This window comes from Felis catus, chromosome C2, assembly GCF_018350175.1.
Source record: "Felis catus isolate Fca126 chromosome C2, F.catus_Fca126_mat1.0, whole genome shotgun sequence".
NCBI classification, from domain to species: Eukaryota; Metazoa; Chordata; class Mammalia; order Carnivora; family Felidae; genus Felis; species Felis catus.
In genome coordinates, this window is record NC_058376.1 from 122,504,261 (window position 1) to 122,530,089 (window position 25,829).

At 42.6% G+C, this 25,829-nt stretch overlaps 1 long non-coding RNA gene across 2 annotated transcripts in view; it reads left to right on the top strand.

The window, feature by feature from the left end:
- Positions 1–14,064, top strand: part of LOC102899943 — a 30,307-nt gene extending 16,243 nt beyond the window's left edge. The window contains exons 5-6 of one of the 2 annotated variants that reach the window (XR_441166.5): positions 12–124; positions 1,070–3,645. This is a non-coding gene — a long non-coding RNA (uncharacterized LOC102899943). Of the gene's footprint in view, positions 1–11; positions 125–1,069; positions 3,646–13,559 lie in introns of those variants that run through there. The other variant, XR_002745430.2, reaches the window with a different exon arrangement.
- The last annotated feature ends 11,765 nt before the right edge of the window (positions 14,065–25,829 follow it).

Here is a 25,829-nt window from a genome sequence, read left to right on the forward strand (position 1 = left end):
ACATATTTTAGAGTGAACATAGAATGGCGAATTTGTTCTAGGACAGTGAGTGATCTGAGAGTGTTGGGAAGAGGGAGCCATGCTGCGTAGACCAGAAAGCAGGGCAATGGAGGAATGGATACAAGTAAGTAGAAGCAATTCAGTCCACAAGCTCCCATGAAAAACTTCTATTCAGTAGATGCGGGGTCTCAGTGCCATGACTATCACAAACAACACAGTGATAAACATTCTTGCGTGGTTATCCTTGTCCTCGGATTGTGTAAGAGTTTCTTCCAGGTAAGGACGAAGGTGTGGGGCCGCTGCTTGTCAATCATGTCTGCTGTGTGCCCCCTCAAACACAGCAACACCAGTTACTCTTTTCTCAGCCAGGCATTAGATAGTAATTGTTTAATTTTTTGTCAATAAATGGGTGTCTTATCATGGCATCAAATCTTGTGTCCTCCTGGGGGGGAAGTAACCAGAAGCTCATGACTATTGAGATCACTGGATAAAACATGGCATTTTCGGGGCGCCTGGGTGGCGCAGTCGGTTAAGCGTCCGACTTCAGCCAGGTCACGATCTCGCGGTCCGTGAGTTCGAGCCCCGCGTCGGGCTCTGGGCTGATGGCTCAGAGCCTGGAGCCTGTTTCGGATTCTGTGTCTCCCTCTCTCTCTGCCCCTCCCCTGTTCATGCTCTGTCTCTCTCTGTCCCAAAAATAAATAAATGTTGAAAAAAAAAATTAAAAAAAAAAAACATGGCATTTTCTTTTTTCACTTCTCTGGTTACCAGTGAGGTAAAAAAAAAAAAAAAAAAATTCATAAACTCGTCAATAACTTGGGGTTTCCTTTCCTGTGATTTCCCCATGTATATTGTTTGTATTTTTTAAATTTCTTGCCTTCTTGTTGCTGATACAATAGAGAATAAAGGAGAAGTGTATGTATGTAAGTCACATTTTTTAAACCATTGTCCTATTGATATATGGGCCATTTCAGTTTGAAATAAAGCAGTATGTCAGTTTATTATTTAAAATGTATCACTATAATTCACCATTGCAAAAGACTAACAAAGAAATAAAATTTATTCATCCCAGTAGATGCAGAAAAAAACATTTGAGAAAATACAACAACATGTGATGAAAACTCTCAGGAAACCAGGGATAAATGGAATTTCCTCAACCTGACAGAGCATTTATGAAAGACCTGCAGTTAACATCATATTTACTGGTGAAAGATTGAATAATTTCCCTCTAGGTTGGGAAATAAGGAAAAGCATGACCACTTTCACCACATCTATTTGACATTGTACTGGAAGTCATAGCCAGTGCAATAAGACAGGAAAAAGAAGTAAGAGATGACATATATTGGGAAAGAAATAAACTATTCCCAGATGACATAATTGTCTCCATAGAAAATCTTAATAAATCTATTAAAAAGCTATTAGAACAACTAAGTAATTTTATGGGCTTGTAGGACATAAGGTCAAAATGTACAAAATGTACAAAGATAAATTGTATTTCCCTATATTAGCAACAAAAGTATCAGACTTGAAATTAATAGTGCCTTTTAAAATAACATCAAAAATATAAAATCATTTAGAGAAAATATAAAATATTTATGGAAAACATTTACACACAAATCTGTACTTATTGAATATATTTTTAGTGTACTGAAAAATATTTGCTGAGAAAAATTTTTAAAGACTTAAGAGACTTCCAGTTTATGGTTCTGTAGTAAAGATATTGGAAGTCTCCACTCTGTCCTAACAACAGGTAAAAAGCTAAATGAGCAAAAAATCAACAACTCTTCTTAGATCCATAGGAGAGGGGAGGACACAGGACACAGGGCCAGTTACTACACCCAAGACTTGTGAGGCAGACATGCAAATGCAGGGAGTCATGACTAGAAACCAGCACAGGAACCAGTGCCGGGGTAGGAAACCCTGAACTATAATTGACAAACTGCTGGAGGCTCAGTGTGGAAAAGTATGAGAGTTAAAAACTCCAGGAGGACCCCAGTCATAGGGGAGGATCTCATAATTCTATGAGATTTATCTCTAGGAGTTAGACTACTTTCCCACAGTAAATATCCAGGAAAAGTCCCCTTGTGATTCTGGCAGGCAGAAGGGAAAAGGAATCATTTTGAAATATGCCTGGGTACTCTGTTCTTAACAAGGTCTGCACTCAGGGGAAACTAGTTAACCAGAGCTTAACTTTTGCTGGGGTATTTTTCAGACTGGGGGAAAGGGAGAGCACGAGTTCTAGCTGGCTGTAGCAGTCTTGTCCCACCTCAGGTGGGGAAGAAAAAACCAAGAAACGCATGTGAAGTTCAAAGTCAAGAGGCCCAGGCTCACTAAAAGACTAAGACCTAATCACAGGACTGTAGAAAGCTTTCCCTCCCATCACACCTCATGACCACATTACTAAAGGCCTATTTACAGCAGTTCCTTCTACCCAGTACATCATATCCAGCTATCAAGAAAAAATCACAAGGCATACCAAGAGGCAAAAAACACACTTTGAGAGAGCAAGCATCAGAACCAGACATGTCAGGGATGTTGGAATTATCACACCAAGGATTTAAAATGATTATGATATTTTATTTTATTTTATTATTTTATTTTATTTTATTTATTTTTTTATGTTATGTTGTTATGTTATGTTATGTTATGTTATGTTATGTTATGTTATGTTATGTTATGTTATGTTATGTTAAGGGAAGCTAATGGATAAAATTGACTTTATGCAAGAACAGATGGTATATGTAAGCAGAGACATCGAAGTCATAAGAAAGAACCAAAAAGAAATGCTAGAGATGAAGAACACTGTAAGAGAAATTTAGATTGCTTTGATGGGCTTATTAGTAGATTGGATACAGCTGAGGAAAGAATCTGTAGCTAGAGGCAATTTCAGTGGAGTCCTTCAAGACTGAAAAGCAAAGAGAACAAAGACTGGAAAAAACGGAACAGGATATCCAAGGACTATAGGACAACTACAAAAGGTATAAAATACAAATAATGGTAGTACCAGGAGGGAAGGGAGATTGAAAGGAACAGAAAAAATATTTTAAGCAATAGTGACAGAAAATTTCCCAAATTAATGTCAGGCATCAAACCACAGATCCAGAAAGCTTAGAAAACACCAAGCAGGATAAATGCCAAAAAGCTACACATAGGCATATTATTTTCAAACTACAGAAAATCAAAGATAATGAAAAATTCTGAAAGAAGCCTGAGGGGGAAGAAATCTTATCTATAAAAGAACAAGATTACATCTGACGTCTCAGAAACCATGAGAGCAAGGAGAGTGTAGTGAAATATTTAAAATCTTGAGGAAAAAAATTGACCTAGAATTCTGTACCCTGTGAAATTATCCTTCAAAAGTGAAGGAGAAATTAAGACTTTCTCAGACAAACAGAAATTGAGATAATGTGTTTCCAGTATACCTACCTTGCAAGAAATGTTAAAAGAAGTTTTTTAGAGAGAGGAAAAATAGTACATAGATCAGTAACTTGGATCTAAACAAGAATACTGAGGAAGGAAAATACTGAAGAAGGAATACATGAAGGTAAAATAAAAACTTATTTTTCTTATTTTTAATTGATCTAATAGGTAACAGTTCATTTAAAATGACTTGTGTCATAGGGGCGCCTGGGTGGCTTAGCTGGTGAAGCATCTGACTTCAGCTCAGGTCATGATCTCACGGTTCGTGGGTTCAAGCCCCGTGTCGGGCTCTGTGCTGACAGCTCAGAGCCTGGAGTCTGTATTGGATTCTGGGTCTCCCTCTCTCTCTCTGCCCCTCCCCCACTCATGCTCCATCTGTCTCTGTCTCTCAGAAAAAAATAAAATATTAAAAAGTGATTTCTATTGTATTTGATTATACATGCCTGTGTATGTATCTTATATGTATATATATGCTTATGTATGCTTAAAAAAGATTTAAGAAATAGAGTAATATGAGTAGGTTTATGAATTTGAAGACTTAGTGTTGTTACAATGTCCATTCTCCTGAAATTGATCTGTAGATCCAAAACAATTCTAATCAAAATCATAGTAGGCTCCTTACAGCTTCTTTCACAAGCTCATTCTATAATTTTTATAGAAATTCAAAAAACCTAGAATAACCAAAGCCATTTTTGCAGAGAAGAATAACAGGGGAGAATGCACAGTACCTGATTTCCAAACTCACTACACAAAACTACAGTAATGAAGGTAGTGTGGATTTGTCATAAAGATAGACATATAACTCAATGAAATGGAAGGAAAAATTCAGAAATGGACACACATATACATGTTCAATTGATTTTCAACAAGGTGCTGTGAAAATTCACTGGAGAAAATCTAGTCTTTTCAACAAATGGAGTGGAAGTAATTGGATAGTTATATGGAAAAAAAAATGAACCTTCATCTTGACCTCATATAATATATAAATAGGAACCCAAAATGGGTCATACTGTCATATAAAAGCTATAACTATATGAAATTTCTAGAAGTAAACAGAAAATGTTTGCGACCCTGGCTTAGGTAAAGATTTCTTAGATAAAGCACAAAAAAGTAGAAACTATAAAAGAAAAAGATTGATAAATTGGACTTCATGAAAATGAAACTTTTTGCCCTTTGAAAAACCCTGTTAAGAAAAGGGCAACACAAGCCTCAGACTGGGAGAAAATATTTGTCAACCATATATTGGGTAAAGGACTTGGATTCAGAATATTTAAAGATCTGTTAAAACTTAGTATTGGGAATCCAAACAACCCAGTTAAAAAAAAATGGACAAAGATTTAGTAAGACCCTTTTTACCAAAGAAGATATAGGTATAGCAAATAAACATATGAAAGGATGATTAACATCAGTTGTCCTAAAGGACATTTCCTAATGGAAATTCAAATTAAAACTGGTTGAGAGGGGCCCCTGGGTGGCTCAGTCAGTTAAGCATCTGACTTTGACTCAGGTCATCATCTCATGGTCTGTGAGTTCAAGCCCCGCATCAGGCTCTGTGCTGACAACTCAGAGCCTGGAGCTTGCTTCCCATTCTGTGTCTCCTTGTCTCTCGGCCCCTCCCATGGTCATGCTCTGTCTCTCGATAATAAATAAACTTAAAAAAAAAAATTTTTTTTTAAAAGACTGTCTGTGCCAAGTGCCACAGAGGACGTGGAACAACCGGCCTGCTTGTCAATTGCTAGGGGGAGAGCAAAATGTCATTGCCACTTTGGAAAATAGTTTGCTATTTTCTTATAATGTGAAACATACATCTACCATATGACCCAGCCATTGCAGTGTTGGATATTCATCCTTGAGAAATAAAAACGTATCCTGAATAAATGTTTTTACATAAAGTTCATAACAGCTTTATTCAAAATAGACAAAGCCTGGAAACAGCACAAATGTCTGTCAGGTGATGGAGAAATGAACTGTTGTATATTCACCCAATGGAGTACTACTCAGCAATAAAGAGGAACAAGCTAATGGTAGATGCAAGAATGGAATTGAATTTTATTTATTTATTTTTTTCATATATATTTTTTAATTTTTTTAACGTTTTTTTATTTTTGAGACAGAGACAGAGCATGAACGGGGGAGGGTCAGAGAGAGGGAGACACAGAATCTGAAACAGGCTCCAGGCTCTGAGCTGTCAGCACAGAGCCCGACGCAGGGCTCGAACTCACGGACCGCGAGATCATGACCCGAGCTGAAGCACTATGGTAAGCAAAAGAAGGAGGACTCCAAAAACTATACACTTTAACCTTCCATTTTATGACATTTTAGAAAGAGCCAAAGTGTAGAGACAGGATGCACATCAGTAGCCTGAAGCAGGGAACTTTTGCACTGTGGGGCCCACCTATACACGGATATTTTTTTAATAAATAAAGTACAATATTGTAAATGTATGTTTTGTTCCTTGAAATTTTCTTTAAAAAAATTTTTTTTTTAATCTTTATTTTTGAGAGAGAGAGAGACACACAGAGTGAGAGCAGGGGAGGAATAGAGAGAGAGGGAGACACAGAATCTGAAGCAGGCTCCAGGCTCTGAGCTGTCAGCACAGAGCCCGACACAGGGCTCGAGCCCACAAGCTGTGAGATCATGACCTGAGCTGAAGTCGGAGGCTTAACCAGCTGAGCCACCCAGGCGCCCCATCTTCCTTGCAATCTTCTTAATGACATTTTCTTTTCGGTAGCTTATGTTATTGGAAGAATACAGTATATAATATGTATAACATACAGAATATGTGGTGTTGACTGTGTATGTTATTGATAAGGCTTCTGATCAACCATAGGCTATTAGTTCAGTTTTGGGGGAGTCAAAAGTTATACTGGGATTTTCAACTGTGGGCGGGGGTTGGCAGTCCTAACCCCCGATGTTGTTCAAGGGTCAACTATATATCTTGACTGTGGTGGTAGTTACAAGATTGCACACTTTTGTCAGAACTCACCACACTGTGCACTTAAAATGAGTGACTTTTTGTAAGTTACACTGCAATAAATCTGATTTTTAAAATTGTTGAAGCATCTATTGTGTTGATACAAGGTTTTCGTGTTGTTGTGCAGGGAATCGGGTGGAGGAGTGCTGTAGGACCTGGGTTAGGGAGGCGGTGGGGTATGGTGAGGTTGGAGGTCTGCAGCCTGGGTTGCCCAGGTGCCAGCAACTCTCTGGAAGGTTTCCACTTCTCTAGCACATCATGGGAGTGTGATGTCACATTTCTTTCTGCTGGAGTCCCCATCACTACCTGGGATCCACATTTGACTGCCCAGGTGAAACCCCCAATGGCTAGCTGGTTAAGGAGTAGTGAGCCCCAGAGCAGATGGAAGAGGTAGAAGGGAAAACATTGCTGTTTTTGTCAAGGAGAGAGAACAGTGGTCTCAGAGCCAGGCCAGGGCAGCATCTGCCTCGGGGACTTGTGCTGATTGTCTGACCTGGGCCCCTTCCTCTGTTGATGGACTGACTGATTTGGCCAAGTATTTTCCTGAGCCTGGCCCTCTGTGACTCGCCAGGGCTGTGGTGCGACTCATTTCAAGGTTCTCACTGCCCAGGGGGAAAAGCAGACATGGGCATAAGTAATTGTCATAATGCATTTGGTGAGGGCTGTGATACAAAGATGTAGGCAGGAGAGAACTGGGGCCAGGACTGTTGAACCTCAGCACTTTCATCTATTAAATGTGGGTGACAGCAATAGCAACCTCCCAAGATCATTGTGAGGCACTAACAGAATATCGAACACTGCATTTTCAAACTCCACATTGCTCAAGTTGCATAAGGAAGCAGCATTCACAGCAGGTTTCTGATCTGTGCGAGGCTCTGGCTGGCTTAGCCCCATATTTCCTGGATAGAGTATATGGCTTGCGTCTGAATAAACTAAATCATAATAATAGCTACCAGGTGTTGTGCAAACATTATACAATTTCATCCTCATAAACATCGTGCAGGATCTATACCATTAGCCCTATTTTACCCAGGAGAAAAGCAAGTCTCCTAAAAGTTACAGACTTGTCAAAAGTCACCCAGCCAGTGAGCACTGATTCTGATAGAAGATGGATAGAAAGGCAGGACCCCCTGTCTTCTTTTTCCTCTTAGTCTTACCCTGGCTTCCTTATCCTCTTGTTGTTATCAGGGATCACACACCTAAATGCCTTCAGGAGCCAGGTAGGTGTTGTAGAAGAGGGAGATAGAGAGGGTCAGACAGGAGGGTGGGGCTGTGGGGGCTGAGCTGTGGGGGATGTACCCCGTCTAAATCAGCAGCTCCTCAGCTCCAGCCAAGTTTTGCCAAACACGAGTGCCAGCTCCATGTGGCTAGCTCCCTTGGTTTTCCAAGAGAAGCAGGAATCTGAATCTAAAAGTGAACGCAGCAGTGAAATATCCTGAGTTTTAACTGTTAAATAACTTTCAAAATTAACAAAAACTTTGCATTGGGAGTCTAACGAAGCACATTGTGGGTTAGATTAGGCCCCAAATTTGCAACATCTGGTCTACATAATTTTATTGTAATGTGATATTAAGAACAACAACAACAACAAAAAGGAATTTGCCATAGGCTATGTTCAAAGATGTGACATATTGTATTGGAGTTTTGGATCATATGCTACTTTAAACCATCTTCATTGGTGTATTAGGGTTTTCCAGATAAATAGAATCAATAGGGTGTGTGTATGTAGGAGAAAGAGATGGAGATTTATTTAAGGAATTGGTTGTTGAGGCTATAGAGACCCAGGAGAGAGCCAGTGTTGCGGTTCAAGTCTGAAGGCTGTCTGCTGCACAACGCCGTCTTTCACAGAGGAGACCTTCAACTGATTGGACGAGGCCCACCCACACGAAGGAGGACATTGTGCTTTACTCAAAGTCTACCGATTTAAATGTTACCCTCATTCAAAAGCACTGTCATAGAAACATCCAGAGTAATGTTTGACCAAATATCTGGGCACTGTAGCCCAGCCAAGCTGACACATAAAATTATCGCAGTTGGTAATTTCCTTATTATTTCCACTATGCTCAACCTAGTCTGTGGTACGTATTCCTTGGGGGTGGAATTTAGTTTTTTTATGTAGTATATGATCATTTTTATTTATTCTAGGAATCTGGCAATGAGTGCACCACAATGAGTTCTACTAGTGAGATGCCCCAGTTTATGCACTGTGGTGGGTGTATTAGTCGGGGTTCTCCAGAGAAACAGAATCAGTAGAAGATCGGTCTATCATCTATCTATCTATCTATCTATCTATCTATCTATCTATCTATCATATACATAATAAGAATATATATGTATTTTATATATATAATCAGAATGAATAACTGAATAAAGATATTTATTAGAGGGTATTGGCTTATGAGATTGGGAGGCTGAAAAGTCCCATGATCCTCTGCAAACTGGAGTACTCAGGAAGGCCAGTGGTGTACTTTGAAGGTCTGTGAACCAGAGATCCAATGGTGTAGATTATGGTTGGGGTCTGAAGGCCTATAATGGAGAAGTAACTTCCTTTGGGGTCTGGAGCACTGATTGTCTGAGCTATGATTAGCTGTCTTACATTTGGGGACTATATTCCATATGAGTTGTCTTTAGAACACAACCCCGCCAAACACCTAGCGAACTGAGAAATGGAGGGGAGCAGCCTGTGTTTCGGACTCTGTAACCTTAACACAATAATTTTCAAGGGAAAGGCTGAAGCTGGGCCATTTGCTGCTGCTTGGACAACTTCAACAATCAGTACAGGCCTCTGGGTTAAAAGCCAAAAGGCCAATGGCCTTGACGGCTAAAACTTTTGAGTCAGTGAGTGGAAATGTCACCTGGCTACAAGTCTTTGGTAGTGTTTGGTGAATGGACAGAATACCTTAGTCTGCATGCATATCCCTCATTTGTGAATGCAGGCTTCAAGGTGGGAATTCCAGTTCAAGATTGTGTCATAGGAAGACTATGAACTCACCTCCTCCATGGAACACGCCAAATAATACCATGAAGAGCTGAGGGCAGACTGAACTGCTGTTGAAGGACCAAAGACGGAAAGAACAGCAAAAGAACAGCAAGAGAGGTGGACACATGGTAACAAAGGGAACCCCCCACCCCCAGTGCTGCGAGCAGCAGTGGGGAGGGACAACACTGAGGGAACAGGAGCAGAAGAGATTCTTCTGTCCTTGGGCACAGAAAAAAGCTGCAGTTTAAAAGAGCAACTAGCATATAACAGAGATAACACTAGGACTCTGCCAAGCGGCGGAGGAGCCCCAGGAAATCTCTGCAGGTCAGAGGGACCGGAGAATGACGCAGTTTCTATTCCCACCTCACTGGCGAAGCTTGGATTGGAGCAGGGTCCGGACACTCTGGCGGGCGGGTCCAGGCGTGTCTGTGGATTGCACCTTTAGTGAGCCCAGGGTCCACAGGCCCACACCAGTCCTAGATGCACTGGACAGAGGAAAAGCTGTGGTTTAGAGGTGCTGGGGAACTGGGGAACTGTGGTCTCTCCCTCCATCAAGAGTTCAGACCAGAGCAGGGTCTGGCTGCCATAAAGGGCAGGTTCAGAGGCCATAATCTGAGGGTCCCGATGCCATAACTGGCAGGTCAGATCATCACAGAGGGCTTGGGACCTTAGCAAGCCCAGGGTCTGCAGGCTCACACCAGCCTTAGTCACACTGAAGCACAAAATAAATAAATAAATAAATAAATAAATAAATAGATAGATAGATAGATAGATAGATAGATAAATAAATAAATAAATAAATAAATGCATGCTGTAGATTCAAAGGGCTGAGGAACTGCAGGAATGTTCTCTTTTCCTCTACCTTAGCAGGGTCCAGCTCCTGGCAAGCTTGTGACCTCAGTGAGTCTGGGGTCCACAAGTCCACACTAGCCACCCTGTGGTGCTGGGGCACCAAGAAGCTGTGATTTTGTGTTTTGCTTTGCTTTTACTGTTTTATTGTATTTTTTTGACTTTTTTAGAATTTATCTTGCTTTGTTCTTATTTTTTTCTCATTTTGGCTTTATTCTTTCTTGTTCTTTTTTCTTTTTTTTTCTATTATTTTATTTTTTCTACATTATTATTATCACTTTATTCTTTGTGTAAAAAGTCATGGTTTAAAAGAGTAATAACTAGCATATATATAGTCATAGCTCCAGCCAGCGACCAAAAGTCATCAAGTATACCCAGTCTTTGTAGGGGTCACCATATACAAGACCATTCCTTCAACTTTAGGAGAAATAGTCATTTTTCCTAATTCATAGAAACAAACAGAAAGCCAAGCAAATTGGGGAGACAGAGGAATGTGCTCCAAAAGAAAGAATAAGAAAAATCCTCAGTAAAAGAATTAAATGCAAGAGATAAGCAATATGCCTGATAAAGAATTCAAAGTAATGATTATAAAGATACTCATTGGGCTGGAGAAGAGAATGGAAGAACTCAATGACACTGTCAATAAAGAGATAGAAAATGTTAAAGAGAACCAATCAGAGTCGAAGAATACAATAACAAATAAAAATCACACCAGAAGGAATCAACAGCAGATTACAGGATGCAGAAGAATATGCCAGTGATGTGGAAGACAGGGTAATGGAAAGCATGCAAGCTGAACAGCAAAAAGAAAAAAAGATGCAAAAAAAAAAAAAAAAAAAGATGAGGATAGATTAAGAGATCTCTTGGACAACATCAAGTGAACAAACATTATAAGGGTCCCAGAAGAAGAGCAAGAATGGTATAGAAAAGTTATTTCAAGAAATAACAACTGAAAACTCCCTAGCCTAAGGAGGGAAATAGATGTCCAAACCCAAGCAGCACAGAGAGAATGGCAAATAAAAACGAACCCAAGCATGTCCACACCATGGTACATAGTCATTAAAATGTCAAAGGTTAAAGATAGAATCCTAAAAGCTGCAAGAGAGAAACAGAAAGTTTACCTACCAGGGTAAACCCATAAGACTATGAGCTGATTTCTCAGCAAAACTTTTGTAAGTTAGAAGGGAGTTTTCTTGCTACTTTTTTGGCTATATACTCTTTGATTGACTTTTCACATGTCAATAATTTTGTAATATCACTGTTTACAGACAGAATTAAATGGTAATTGAGTCTTTCCTCCAGCATGGCTGATTCAAATTTCCTTTTTATTATTGATAATTTTAGATATGTTTTTTTGGCTTAATAATTTATTTTTGGAATGTCACGTAAATTTTTAGGATTGTTGTGTCATCTGATGACATATGTGCTTAAATTTATTCGTGCTTAACATCACAAAATTGGACAGTGTATGTAATTAGTATTACAACTGGTTCTGTATATAATTTCTACATTCTTTGAGACATCGTTTTATCTCCTGTCTTCTTTAATATGTCAAAGATTTTTACCCAATCCAACTGATATGCCCTGAGAGGAATTGACCAAAGCATATTTAAAATGCTTAAAAATAAGTGAATGAGAAAAAAAATGAAAAATTTAAAAGGCTCTAAAGGAGCTACACAGATACATTGAATATGAAGAATTGCACGTGTGATAAATATCTATTTGCCAAAGAAGCACATTCAGAGGAACTGCGTGCTCTGGTCAGCTGCAGCTTGCTTGGTGGGAGAAGACAGGATCGCCAAATCATGCTCTTGTTCCAGCCGGAGTCCTTCAGAGGCTTCAGTAGGAATTGAATTGCGTTTCTGTGACTTAACACCTGCCCACCCTGCTTGGTGCCACAGAAATGGTATTGAGGGTGAGAGCAAGAGAGGGCTTGTAACATGGTCCCATATGCCTGACTTTTGTATGGAAATACTTCTCCTTACCAACTAGTACACTTGTATTTTATGGAAAGTAAAAATATTGTGCTGAATGTATTTCTCTTTTTGCTTTGGTCACTTGGAAGCTCCCATCGAATTGTGTGACCTTAGTAAGAGTGAAGGACTATGTAATGTCCATTTTTAGGAATTGTGGCTTCAGTGCCTTATTCTGATGGTTGCTAATCAATTACTCTGTTTTTGTCTATTGTATACAGATTTCAAAGCACCACAAATCTTATTTGGAAAAATAATAGAGATATAAATGAAAAAAAAAGATGATGTTTTGAGGGAGCATGGCTGATGTGGAGTTGAGCAAGAGGGGATATGAACAAAAAAGCTGAAATGGGAGGGAAGTGGGCTTTGAATATTGAAGAAATGTGGGGAACAGGGTGGGGGGAGGGATAAGAAATTAAGGACAGGATCAAGATTTGAGAGGGTGTTAGCAAAGATAATGTACAGAAGTCAGAGCAGTGAGGACAGCTCAGGATGAGAAAGGAGAGTTTGCAGCCACACCCCAGGGCAGTCTAATCACCATGCCTTATTTATTTAGCGATCTTTTTTTGTCTGGGTATTTTAAAGATTTTTCTCTTTATCTTTTTCATATCAACTTTTGGATTAATTTGTGTCAATCCTGCTTTGTGCTCAGAGCAAACTTTTGAGAATTTATGTCTCTCTTAAATCTTAGAAATGTTCTAATTTCCTCTCTCAAGTATTGCTTCTTCACTCTCACCCATGTCTCTTAACAGATTTTTCTGATAATTATCCTTGTTATGGTTTTCCTACAGTTCACTTCCTCTGAGTCCATTTTCACACTGTGTCCAGTCTCTTTTTTTTTTTTTTTCAACGTTTATTTATTTTTGGGACAGAGAGAGACAGAGCATGAACGGGGGAGGGGCAGAGAGAGAGGGAGACACAGAATCGGAAGCAGGCTCCAGGCTCTGAGCCATCAGCCCAGAGCCTGACGCGGGGCTCGAACTCACAGACCGCGAGATCGTGACCTGGCTGAAGTCGGAGGCTTAACCGACTGCGCCACCCAGGTGCCCCTGTGTCCAGTCTCTTGTACACTTTGCCTATTAAGTATATTTCAATGAGTATAGATTTCATTTTCAGGGTTTCAAATTATTTTTTCAATAGTTTATTGTTATTTTACTTTCTGCCTGATTTTGTCTCCTAATTTCTGTCTCTTTATTGATCATTTCTTCTCACAGAGGATCCTAGACATATTATTTAAAGCCATTTTCAGATTATAATTTTACTTTTGTTTGGAGTAAATTCATGTTTGGTAATTTATTAGTGTATTTTGTTTTGAGTCTTTTATCGAATTTGATTTCCTCATTTGTACTGGAATTTTTGTGTGCAGGCTCATCTTAAGAGCAAGGTCTTGCCCACCTCCCTATCCTTGGAAGGTATTTCAGTGAGGATGCATTTGACTTCATGTAGGAGGAAATCCAACCAACACTGGTTAAACCATATGAAATGTATTACTGACTTTAGGAGTACAGAGGATGGGTGGTCCCAGGTTCATTAAGTGGTCCAACAACATCAGGATTCCAGGTCAGTATCTTTCCTTTTCTTCAGCAGTTGCAAGAGGCTGTCTCAGCTTCTGGCATCATGTCATTGCATAATAACATCCCAGGTAACATGGGAGATATAAGCAGAAGACAGCAGTTTTTTTCCCCACAAATGCTTTATTTGGAAGAAAACCTTTCCCAGAAGCCCTGAGCAGTGAGCCTGATTTGGGTCCTTCACCTGGTGTTCAACGCATATATTGCCTGCCTGCTGTGCAAGAACAAAACTCTCAGACATCCCAGACTCATTGAGAGCTTAGCAAGACAGCAGTTCCAGCTTTTAATTTTTTTTTTTTCAACGTTTATTTTTATTTTTGGGACAGAGAGACAGAGCATGAACGGGGGAGGGGCAGAGAGAGAGGGAGACACAGAATCGGAAACAGGCTCCAGGCTCTGAGCCATCAGCCCAGAGCCTGACGCGGGGCTTGAACTCACGGACCGCGAGATCGTGACCTGGCTGAAGTCGGACGCTTAACCGACTGCGCCACCCAGGCGCCCCAGTTCCAGCTTTTAGTCACCACCTTGGATTTCTCCTCCAATTCACATCCATAGACACAGTCATCTTGATTTTGGCTATAATTTTTTTATATTTATTTTTATATTTCATCTGTCATTAACATGTGCTCAGATTGGAGGTAAGGAAAGTGGCTTCAAACGATGTACTTACAATGCTATCTTTTTATTTTTTATTTAAAATTTTTTTTATTTTTTCAATATATGAAGTTTATTGTCAAATTGGTTTCCATACAACACCCAGTGCTCATCCCAAAAGGTGCCCTCCTCAATACCCATCACCCACCCTCCCCTTCCTCCCACCCCCCATCAACCCTCAGTTTGTTCTCAGTTTTTTTTTTTTTTAATTTTTTTTTTCAACGTTTATTTATTTTTGGGACAGAGAGAGACAGAGCATGAACGGGGGAGGGGCAGAGAGAGAGAGAGACACAGAATCGGAAACAGGCTCCAGGCTCTGAGCCATCAGCCCAGAGCCCGACGCGGGGCTCGAACTCACGGACCGTGAGATCGTGACCTGGCTGAAGTCGGACGCTTAACCGACTGCGCCACCCAGGCGCCCCTGTTCTCAGTTTTTAAGAGTCTCTTATGCTTTGGCTCTCTCCCACTCTAACCTCTTTTTTTTTGTCTTCCCGTCCCCCATGGGTTTCTGTTAAGTTTCTCAGGATCCACATAAGAGTGAAAACATATGGTATCTGTCTTTCTCTCTATGGCTTATTTCACTTAGCCTAACACTCTCCAGTTCCATCCGTGTTGCTACAAAGGGCCATATTTCATTCTTTCTCATTGCCACGTAGTATTCCATTGTGTATATAAACCACAATTTTTTTTATCCATTCATCAGTTGATGGACATTTAGGCTCTTTCCATAATTTGGTTATTGCTGAGAGTGCTGCTATAAACATTGGGGTACAAGTGCCCCTATGCATCAGTACTCCTGTATCCCTTGGGTAAATTCCTAGCAGTGCTATTGCTGGGTTATAGGGTAGGTCTATTTTGAATGTTTTGAGGAACCTCCACACTGTTTTCCAGAGTGGCCGCACCAATTTGTACAATGCTATCTTTTTAAAAAAAATATTTATTTATTTTTGGGAGAGCACAAGCAGGGGAAGGGCAGAGAGAGGGGGACAGAGGATCTGAAGCAGGCTCTGTGCTGACAGCAGAGAGCCTGATATGGGACTTAAACTCATGAACTGTGAGATTGTAACTTGAACTGAAGTCGGAGTCTCAACTGACAGAGCCACCCAGGAACCCCTATAATGCTGTCTGGATCCAAGTCCCAGTCCTCTGTCTATTTGGAATTATGGGATGTGAGTTGTGTCTTGGGCAAATGATCAAACTAACACAAATTAACTCATGGATGTGGGCCAGAAGGATAAAGAAGAGAGTCACCATTTATAACCTATATGGATGTAAGGCTTAAACCAGGTGTAGCTTGAATCACCATGACACAAACAGTCTCAACAGGATACACGTTCACTTTGGGCTTAAACCAGCCGAAGCTCCAATCACCAGGACACAAACACCCTCAACAAGATGCACGTTCACTTCGGTCCTAAACTAGCTGAAGCTCCAATCACCAGGACACAAACACCCTCAACAGGATGCACGTTCACTTCGGGCTCAAACCAGCCAAAGCTCCAATCACCAGGACACAAACACCCTCAACAGGATGCACGTTCACTTCGGGCTTAAACCAGCCAAAGCTCCAATCAACAGGACACAAACACCCTCAATAGGATGCACGTTCACTTCGGGCTTAAACCAGCCAAAGCTCCAATCAACAGGACACAAACACCCTCAATAGGATGCACGTTCACTTCGGGCTTAAACCAGCCGAAGCTCCAATCAATAGGACAAAAACACCTTCAACAAGATGCACGTTCACTTCGGGCTTAAACCAGCCAAAGCTCCAATCACCAGGACACAAACACCCTCAAGTTGCACGTTCACTTAGGTCCTAAACTAGCCGAAGCTCCAATCACCAGGACAAAAAACACCCTCGACAGGATACACATTCACTTCGGGCTTAAACCAGCCAAAGCTCCAATCAATAGGACACAAACACCATCAACAAGATGCACATTCACTTCGGGCTTAAACCAGCCAAAGCTCCAATCACCAGGACACAAACACCCTCGACAAGATACACATTCAATTTAGGCTTAAACCTGGTGTAGCTTGAATCACCAGGACACAAACACCCTCGACAGGATGCACGTTCACTTCGGGCTTAAACCAGCCAAAGCTCCAATCACCAGGAAACAAACACCCTCAACAAGATGCACGTTCACTTCGGGCTTAAACCAGCCAAAGCTCCAATCACCAGGACACAAACACCCTCAACAAGTTGCACGTTCACTTAGGTCCTAAACTAGCCGAAGCTCCAATCACCAGGACAAAAAACACCCTCGACAGGATCCACGTTCACCTCGGGCTTAAACCAGCCAAAGCTCCAATCAATAGGACACAAACACCATCAACAAGATGCACATTCACTTCGGGCTTAAACCAGCCAAAGCTCCAATCACCAGGACACAAACACCCTCGACAAGATACACATTCAATTTAGGCTTAAACCTGGTGTAGCTTGAATCACCGTGACACAAACACCCTCAACAGGATACACGTTCACTTCGGGCTTAAACCAGCCAAAGTTCCAATTAATTGGACACAAACACCCTCAACAAGATACACGTTCACTTAGGGCCTAAACTAGCCAAAGCTCCAATCAACAGGAAACACCCTCAACAGGATGCACGTTCACTTCGGGCCTAAACTAGCTGAAGCTCCAATCACCATGACACAAACACCCTCAACAGGATGCACATTCACTTCGGGCTTAAACCAGCCAAAGCTCCAATCACCAGGACACAAACACCCTCAACAGGATGCACGTTCACTTCGGGCTTAAACCAGCCAAAGCTCCAATCAATAGGATACAAACACCATCAACAAGATGCACGTTCAATTTAGGCTTAACCAGGTGTAGCTTGAATCACCAGGACACAAACACCCTCGACAGGATACACGTTCACTTTGGGCTTTAACCAGCCAAAGCTCCAATCACCAGGACACAAACATCCTCAACAGGATACACGTTCAGTTTGGGCTTTAACCAGCCAAAGCTCCAATCACCAGGACACAAACACTCTCAACAGGATACACGTTCACTTCGGGCTTAAACCAGCCAAAGCTCCAATCAACAGGACACAAACACCCTCAACAAGATGCACGTTCACTTCCGGCCTAAACTAGCTGAAGCTCCAATCACCAGGACACAAACACCCTCAACAAGATAAACATTGGACTTAGGTTTAAAACAGGTGAAGCTCCAATCAACAAGACACAAACACTCTCAACAAGATAATGTTCAACTTACAAGGCCACACTTGTACATTCAGGTTATTAACATTTGAGGGCTGAGACTGTAGCGCAAATGGACCTTCCATAAGATTAGAATTCCAAAATCACCCCTAAAACCATGAATTTTCGTCACTTAGAACTTGAACTGGCTTCATCATGGCAGTTGTGAGGGTCAATATTTAGTCTTGGTTAATTTAAATGGAGCGTGATTTCCTACTTGGAAATGACAGAGGTAGGATACGAATACACTGACCCATGAACCCGCCTTGCTTGCCCATTAGGAACTTCATGGGCATGGGGTGAGGAGGGGGCTGGAGAGTGAGGGGAATCAGAGCTTTGTCTCTTTCCCGTGGGAAGGCCTATGTTACAGATCAGAACAACAAGGCACTTACTTAGTTTAACCTGCTGGTATTTGTTGATCCCTGGCTTTTGTAGACTGGCGGGCTGAGTTTTAGGAGTAGAGGTGAGGCTGTTTCCAAGACTTTCTTTCAAAGGCTTTGTTTTCAGAATTCATTTCTCCCTTTTCCTTCAAAGTTAAAAGAAAGTTCTATACAGGTTGTTTACTAGCAGTTTTTCCAAGGGAATTGGAGTTCAGCATTTCAAAGGCCTTGTTTCCAGAATTTTTTTCTTTCCACCCCGCTTCCCCCAAGACAAGTTAGTTTTGTGCAATTTACTAGAGTTTTTTTAAATGCTTATTTACTTTTGAGAGAGAGAGAGAGAGAGCGCACACAAATGGAGGAGGGGCAGAGAGAAGAAGACACAGAATCCAAAGCAGACTCCAGGCTCTGAGCTATCAGCACAGAGCCCAACGCAGGGCTGGAACCCATCAACCATGAGATCATGATGTGAGGGGAAGTCTCAGACTCAACCGACTGAGCCAGGCACCCTTAAGGGTATTTGAAGGTAGGTAGTGATAGGGCTGCGTGACGTCTCCTTTGCCAGTTGTTTCCAACTTCGGGTCTGCTGCTGTTTAAGTGAAGAGGGGCTCTGGCTGCTGCCGCGGGAGCATTACCCCCTCCTCACAGTCCAGGGGTCTTTCCAGGACGGTCAGCTTTGGGCTTCTGCTCAAGCCCGATCCCAGCCTCTGACTGCTTCCACCTTCACATCCCTGTCATTGTCGCTGCTGGCCCATTGTGTGGGGCTGGCCGAGGACTGCCTCCGCCCTACAGCCCCTCAGGGCTCCACCCATGCACCTGCCCCTGAGCCTGGCCTTGGGGGCCATAACTGGGTCCAGTCGCCCTCTGGTGAGTGGGGCTGTAGCTCCCAGCCACTCAGGCTGCAGCAGTTTCTGAGCCTTCTCCTTTCCCTTGGCCACTTTTAAGGAGGTAATGTTGTGTGCAGCCCCTCACCTCTGTGCTAATTGCTTGTACATGATGAGCTCCCACAGATGGTGGGAAAAGCAACCATGAGTTGATTTTGCTTTAAGCTTTAGGGACACAGGTACGGAGGTGTAGGAAGTGGGCTTATCAGGGCTGTGCAACCACGGGAGGCGGCTTTGTCCTGTTGGTTTAGGGAGGCTGCTATAGTCTGGAATAGGGGTTGGCAAACTATGGCCCCAGATTAGCCTGCCACCTGTTGTGAATTACTGGACTTCAATTACAGTTATTTGTTGGTTTACATTTTGTATCGCCAAAATTGGGTAGTTGTACTGGAGATGGTATGGCCCTCAAAGCCCAAAATATTTGCCGTCTGACCCTTTGCAGTAAAAGTTTGGTCTTCAGTTTACTGAGAAGAAACATATGAATTTTGGTAGAGCCCTGAGAGATTCAGGAAACTTTCCTGCACCCCTTATACCTGTTCGGGGTGTGTGAGGTCTTCATGATGCTTATCCATTTACCAAGATAAATCTAAGTGCACTTAACTTTGCCTGGGTCTGACAGGCTGAGTGAGGTTCAGCATTGACGTGTGCCCCATTAATTCCCTCTGAGATGTTATGTCACTAGGAAGGGAAAGAACTAAAGACAGTGTCATATTAGAAACAATAAAATATTTGTGATTATTTGCATCTTTGTGAAGGTTTTGGGGTGTTACATTATTTGCTTTGGTGACATCTAGTTAGAGTAAAGCCAGTAAAAGCCGCTGACCACTCATCCTAACACATTTGTATCAGCACATGCTTCTAGGTGGCCCCAAGGTCAAGGAACCCAGCAGAGCTGCAGGCTACCACAGTGGTCAGTCCAGGGAGTCCTTCTCCTTAGGGTTTCTTCCCATCCATCTCCTGCTCCTGCTGGAATAGCCAAGGCAACAAGGAACGCACAACGTGTAGTTTATCTGCATAGTGTGATGTATCAGCAGGAGCATCACCAGGTCTGCTCTACCTAAGGCGTTCCTGGGCTTCCTTGTTCAGGATACCGTGTTTCCTTTATAACCCAAGGCTGTTCTCCTTGATTGTGGTGTACCCCTCAAACAAGGGTAAAGAAAGTTTTCTTGAAGCTTGAAAATAAGGCAAAAATATGGGACATTTTAAATTAACAGGCTCAACCAAGAATTATTGTTTATGAGATGTTCCTGTGTTTGACCTTGTGTTTTACCATTTATTAAAGCTCAGATATTGTAAAGTTACTTGCTAACTTGAGTTCTGCTTGATAGAAAACAAACCCCCCACAGATTATGGTTTTATTGCTCTGTAGAACAGTAACTAGTTTTGCATCTGGCCTAGCAATCCTTTTTAAAGAATTTCTTTTGTTTTTGTTTTTTCCTGGAAATCTTATTGAAGCATTCTTTTTTTTTTTTTCCAACGTTTTTTTATTTTTTATTTTTGGGACAGAGAGAGACAGAGCATGAACGGGGTAGGGGCAGAGAGAGAGGGAGACACAGAATCGGAAACAGGCTCCAGGCTCCGAGCCATCAGCCCAGAGCCTGACGCGGGGCTCGAACTCCCGGACCGCGAGATCGTGACCTGGCTGAAGTCGGACGCTTAACCGACTGCGCCACCCAGGCACCCCGAAGCATTCTTTTTTAAAATACCTTTTATTGAGGGGGTACCTGGGAGGCTCAGTCGGTTGAGCATCTGACTTCGGCTCAGGTCATAATCTCCTGTTTTGTGGGTTCGAGCCCCGTACTGGGCTCTGTGTTAACAGCTCAGAACCTAAAGCCTGCTTCAGATTATGTTTATCCCTCTCTGCCCCTCCCCTGCTCACTCTTTCCTTCTCAAAAATACACAAACATTAAAAAAATACCTTTTGAGGATTACGTAGACCTGTTCCTCACATGCTCTACCACCTTACTGGCACATCCTTCTAGTGAAAGGCAGGCACAACTCTGTGATTTTAAGCCTCTTGTCCTTTAATGTACTCTGACCTCCCATTGGCCAAGGCAAATCAAATCAAACTCCAGGGCAATGAACTTCTCCAAAGGATGTGGAAATAAATATTACCTGAACAAGTATCTAACCTATTAAATGGTTAATTTTATGCATCAACTGAACTGGGCCATTCGATGCCTAGACAGATGGGTAAACATTTCTAGGGGTGTCTGTGAGGGCATTTCTAGAAGAAATTGAATGAGTAGAGTAATGCTGATGGCCCTCCTCAGCATAGGTGGGCACCCTCTAATCCACTGAGGAGTTGAATAGAACAAAAAGGCAGAGGGTGGGAGAATTCTTCCTCTGCCCGCTGGCTGAACTAAACATCAATCTTCTGTCCTCTGCCTTCAGACTCAGCTGAAATCTGCCCTATCAGCTCTGTGGCTCACAGGCCTTTGAACTACATTACCGGTCTTCCTGGCTTCTCTAGCTTGTACGTGGCAGATTATGGAACTTCTCAGCCTCCTTAATTGCATGAACCAACATTATATATATTGGCTCTGTTTCTCCGGAGAACCGTGACTAATACACCTACTACAGTGAATGAACTGGAGAATTTCATGAGCAGAACCCACTGCAGGTTCTTAGAACAAATAAAAATGATCATGTGCTATACAAAATATAAAAGCATGCACACTGACTTCTCAGCAAGAGCAAATTGCACCCCCGTGAATGTGTATCTCAGACCTCATTGAGCATAATGGAGATAATGAGTAAATTCAACGAATCCAAACATGATTATGCCATAATCTTGTACTAGTACCCTGTAGAGACTTGTTTATTAATGATTTCCAGTGGTTGCAACTTTGTAGGGAGTAAACAGATCTAGGTGAGGTGATAGAACTTTGTATAAGACTAAGTTTATACCCATTGCAAAAACATTAGGATGGAACAGAAAATTTGAAACAGAGGTAGGAGACTCTATAGCCTGGGAGCCAAATCTGGCCCACCCCCCAATTTTTGTAAATAAAATTTTATTGGAGCACAGTCCTGGGCATTCATTCCTTTATGGTAGTCTGTGGCTGTTTTTGTGCTACAATGACAGGGTTGAATAGTTGGAACAGAGATCGCAGGGCCCATGAAGTCTAAAATAGTTTGTTTCTGGCTTTTTTGGTTTATTTTGAGAGAGAGCATGAGAAAGGGGGAGCGACAGAGCACGAGGGCGACGGAGGATTCGAAGTGGGTTCTGGGCTGTCAGCACAGAGCCGGACGTGGAGCTCAAACTCACAAACTGTGAGATCACGACCTGAGCTGAGGTCAGAAGTTTAACCGACTGAGTTTCCCAGGCACCCCATCTGTGGCCTTTGACAGAAAATCTTTGTTGACCCTAATCTAGAAGGATGCCACAGGTATGACTTTTGCCTACTCTTGAGTTGCCTCTGGAGACCCCTACACAACCAGCAAGGTGACTGCAAGGGCAGCAGGACAGACCTTGCTAATCCCCCAGCCTGTGGCAGGTGGAGCCTGCTGGGAGCTGTGGGGCAGGGTCTGCCAGAAGGCCTACTGAGAGCTCCTCCCTCCCCCCTCCTTCTCAGGTTCCTTAGAAAAATGTTTTCTGAAAGGAAGAATGTTCTGGGTATTACCATCCCTCAAGAATTGGAAAGGTTTGCCTCTGTTATACACCTTGAGCTGAAAACAAGAGATATTTATGTGAAAATGTGAAAAACTCAATTTCAGCAGTAGCGCCAGGCACATGCAATGTCAGGCTGCTCTCTCCCCACTGACATTGCCAGTATTAAAAATAGCTGCTCTGTTTGTCCTTCAGCCCTGTATTGAACTGGAGCCTCCGAGCTGAGTTCTCCTTAGCTTCACGCTTAATGAAGCATAATTTGTATTAATAGCAGCTATTAAATCTAGAGTACTTAATAGGAATTTAGAGTGGAGGCCCTGAGTCACTGAGCTCCTCCGGCGTGGTCCCCAGAGAGCTGAGCTCAGGCCCGAATGCCGGTGGCAATGAATCTTGGGCCTGGTGAGGTGAAACAGCTGTGGTTGAGCAGGAGGAGGGCAGGACTCAAAATCTCCGGATTCCGCCTGGAGTTTGTCGTGTCCCAGGCCCTGCATTGGTCCCTTGGTGGTGTAACGGCTGTATTCTGGAAAAAAAAGACAGTGCCGGTGCTGGAGAACGGGTGGACCTGGCAGTTTTATAGATGGGCATTCAGATGTCGGTTGTGCTGTGTGACCTGACCCTGGTCCCCTTATCTCTTTGAGCTTCAGTATTTTTTTTTAGCCTGGGAAATGGTGGTAATTGAATGGGTGTAATAAAAGAAATGGGAGTTGCTATGAAGAATAATGAGGAAAGACACACAGAAATGAAGATTTGATGCTGGTTTTGTACCTCTCTGTTGTCGCATCCTTCTATAAAATCAGCTCATTTGTAGATGTAATTCAGAAGGACTTCTGTAGAGAATTACTATGGGAAGCAAAATAGCTCCCTTTTATTTTCTTTAAAAATATATATTTTCTAAACGTTTATTTATTTTTGAGAGACGGAGACAGAGCGTGACCACAGGAGGGGTAGAGGAGGAGACACAGAATCTGAAGCAGACTCCAGGCTCTCAGCTGTCAGCACAGAGGCAAGATCATAACCTGAGCCGAAGTTGGACGCTTAACCGACTGAGCCACCCAGGCGCCTCCCTTTTATTTTCTTTTAGAAGTTTATTTATTTTGAGAGAGAGAAAGAGCACACAGGCAGGGAAGGGGTGGGGGAGGGGGAGAGAGAATCCCACCAGGCTCTGTGCTGACAGCCTTGGAGCCGGAGGAGGGGCTGCGTGTCATAAACTGTGAGATCTCGATCTGAGCTGCAGTCAAGAGTTTTGGATGCTCGGCGCGCCTGGGTGGCTCAGTAGGTTAAGCATCTGATTTAGGCTCAGGTAATGATCTTACGGTTCGGGAGTGTGAGCCCCACATGAGGCTCTGTGCTGACAGAGCCTGGAGCCTGCTTAGGATTCTGTGTCTCCCTCTCTCTTCCTCTCTCCCATTTGTGCATGCTCTCTGTTTCTCAAAAATAAATAAACATTAAAAAAGTTTTGGATGCTTAACTGAGCCACCCAGGTGCCCCAATGGCTCTCTTTTAGACCTGCATTAGGAGTATTTCCTTACTTGTCCAAGCCTCCTTCCATTAACACACGTTGTATTTGCATTTTCCCTGTGTTGTAAATCCCCTCCTCAAATGTCTGTGTCCGTCCCCACCTGCCACCCCATGGGCTCCTTACAGGCATTGGGCAAAGAAAATATCTTTCTCACTGTGACTTGCCATCGCCTTGCCCAGGGGCTGGCACCACGTACACGTGTGGTCATGAGGTTGCTGTGATCACTGTTATTTTATAATTAAGAAAATAATGTTAAACACAGGGTCTAAATGTCTGTTTTAATATCATCCCCAGCTGCTTGTCCTTGGGCAAATCGCTTAGTCCGTCTGGACTTCAATTTCCACATCTGCAAAATGGGGTTAATAATAGTACAACCTCAAAGGTTGTTGAGAAGAATAAGCATAAAAATAAGGCACTTAGGCTGTGCTTCTGCCCTAGAGCTATTCTACTAGAAGTGCCCCCTGGTTATTACTAGCAGTGCAGGAAAGGCGAGGCACAGTCCCTGCACAGGCTGTAGCTCCTTCTGACGGCTGCATACTCCGTGGGAAAGGCCTTTTCTGTGCTGGCCTGTGGAACTGGTCCGTGTAGTGGAGGCCTGGCTCCACGCATGGCTTCTGCTCAGCGGTATCCTCCCTTTGGAAGATACTGTTTGAGGCAAGCCATTAAGCAATGCCCTGGGTCCTTTTAAACGCACCCAGGAGAAAATGCTTTCACCAATATCCAAAAGCCCTTCAAGGGGGAGGACAGCTCTTGTCTTGGACTCAGGCAGCCAGCAGGAAGAGCGGCAGTGAGGACCTGGCCAGATGCAGGCCTGAGCATCCTCACTGAGCGTACATTTCCAAGGAAGTGGTGGTGGGAGAGGGGGAGAGAGTTTTTCCCTCTTTAGCAAACGGTGAGGAGCCCTGTTTCATGAACAAGCAGACGAGCTTGTAGACTGTCCAGAGTGGGAGCACAGAGCAGGGGGGTTCTACAGGTGATTATTCAATTCTGTGATGCTGGGTTGACTGCAGTGATTCAGGCCCGGAGGTGGGGCTCTTTGTTGGGCTCTGGACATGAAAACCAGAGCTCCCAGGGTATTGGCTCCTCTCTGATGTACAGCTGTGTGTGCACTCTGACCTGGCATTTCCCCAGGTCCAGGTATCACAGCCCTTGGGGCAAGAAAGGACTGGACGTTGGCAGAGTGGGAAACTGAGAAGTGACCTAAGGAGACTCGAGGTAGGGCAGTAACAGTACAGCTGGCTCACAAAGCCGGCCGTTTGCTTTCCTGAGCGAGGCACAGGGTGAAGCAGTGGAGAGAAACGTGGAAACAGAGTCCCCATGCACCTGGCAGTGGACCCAGCTTTGGTGAAAATAATACAAGATGATGAACACAAAAGTAGGTAAAAAGTACATGTTTATTTAGAGGAAGAAAGACATTGCAGATTTTAAAAGCTGACAAAAACAGGCAAATAATAATGTGCTTGAATTAACAGCCAGATGCAGCTCTGGAGATTTTTTTACTAACCTATTTTGATTGCGTATTCTTTGATTGTCAATTCAGATGGGGACAATTTTGTAATGTTTTTTTCTGTGAGGACAGAAAGGTGATTCAGTCTCCCCTCTTGCACAGTTTATCAGACATTGCTGTATGTTATTGGTAGTTTAGGAAAACATTTTTCATCCTCATGAATCATTAGAGTATGTCATGGAAAGGTGAGGATTGTTGTAAATTTGGAAAACTTCTCTATGTCCAATATATGGAACGTATTTCCTTCTGCTTATTTCTTGTTTGGTAGTGTTCTGATCCTCCTCAT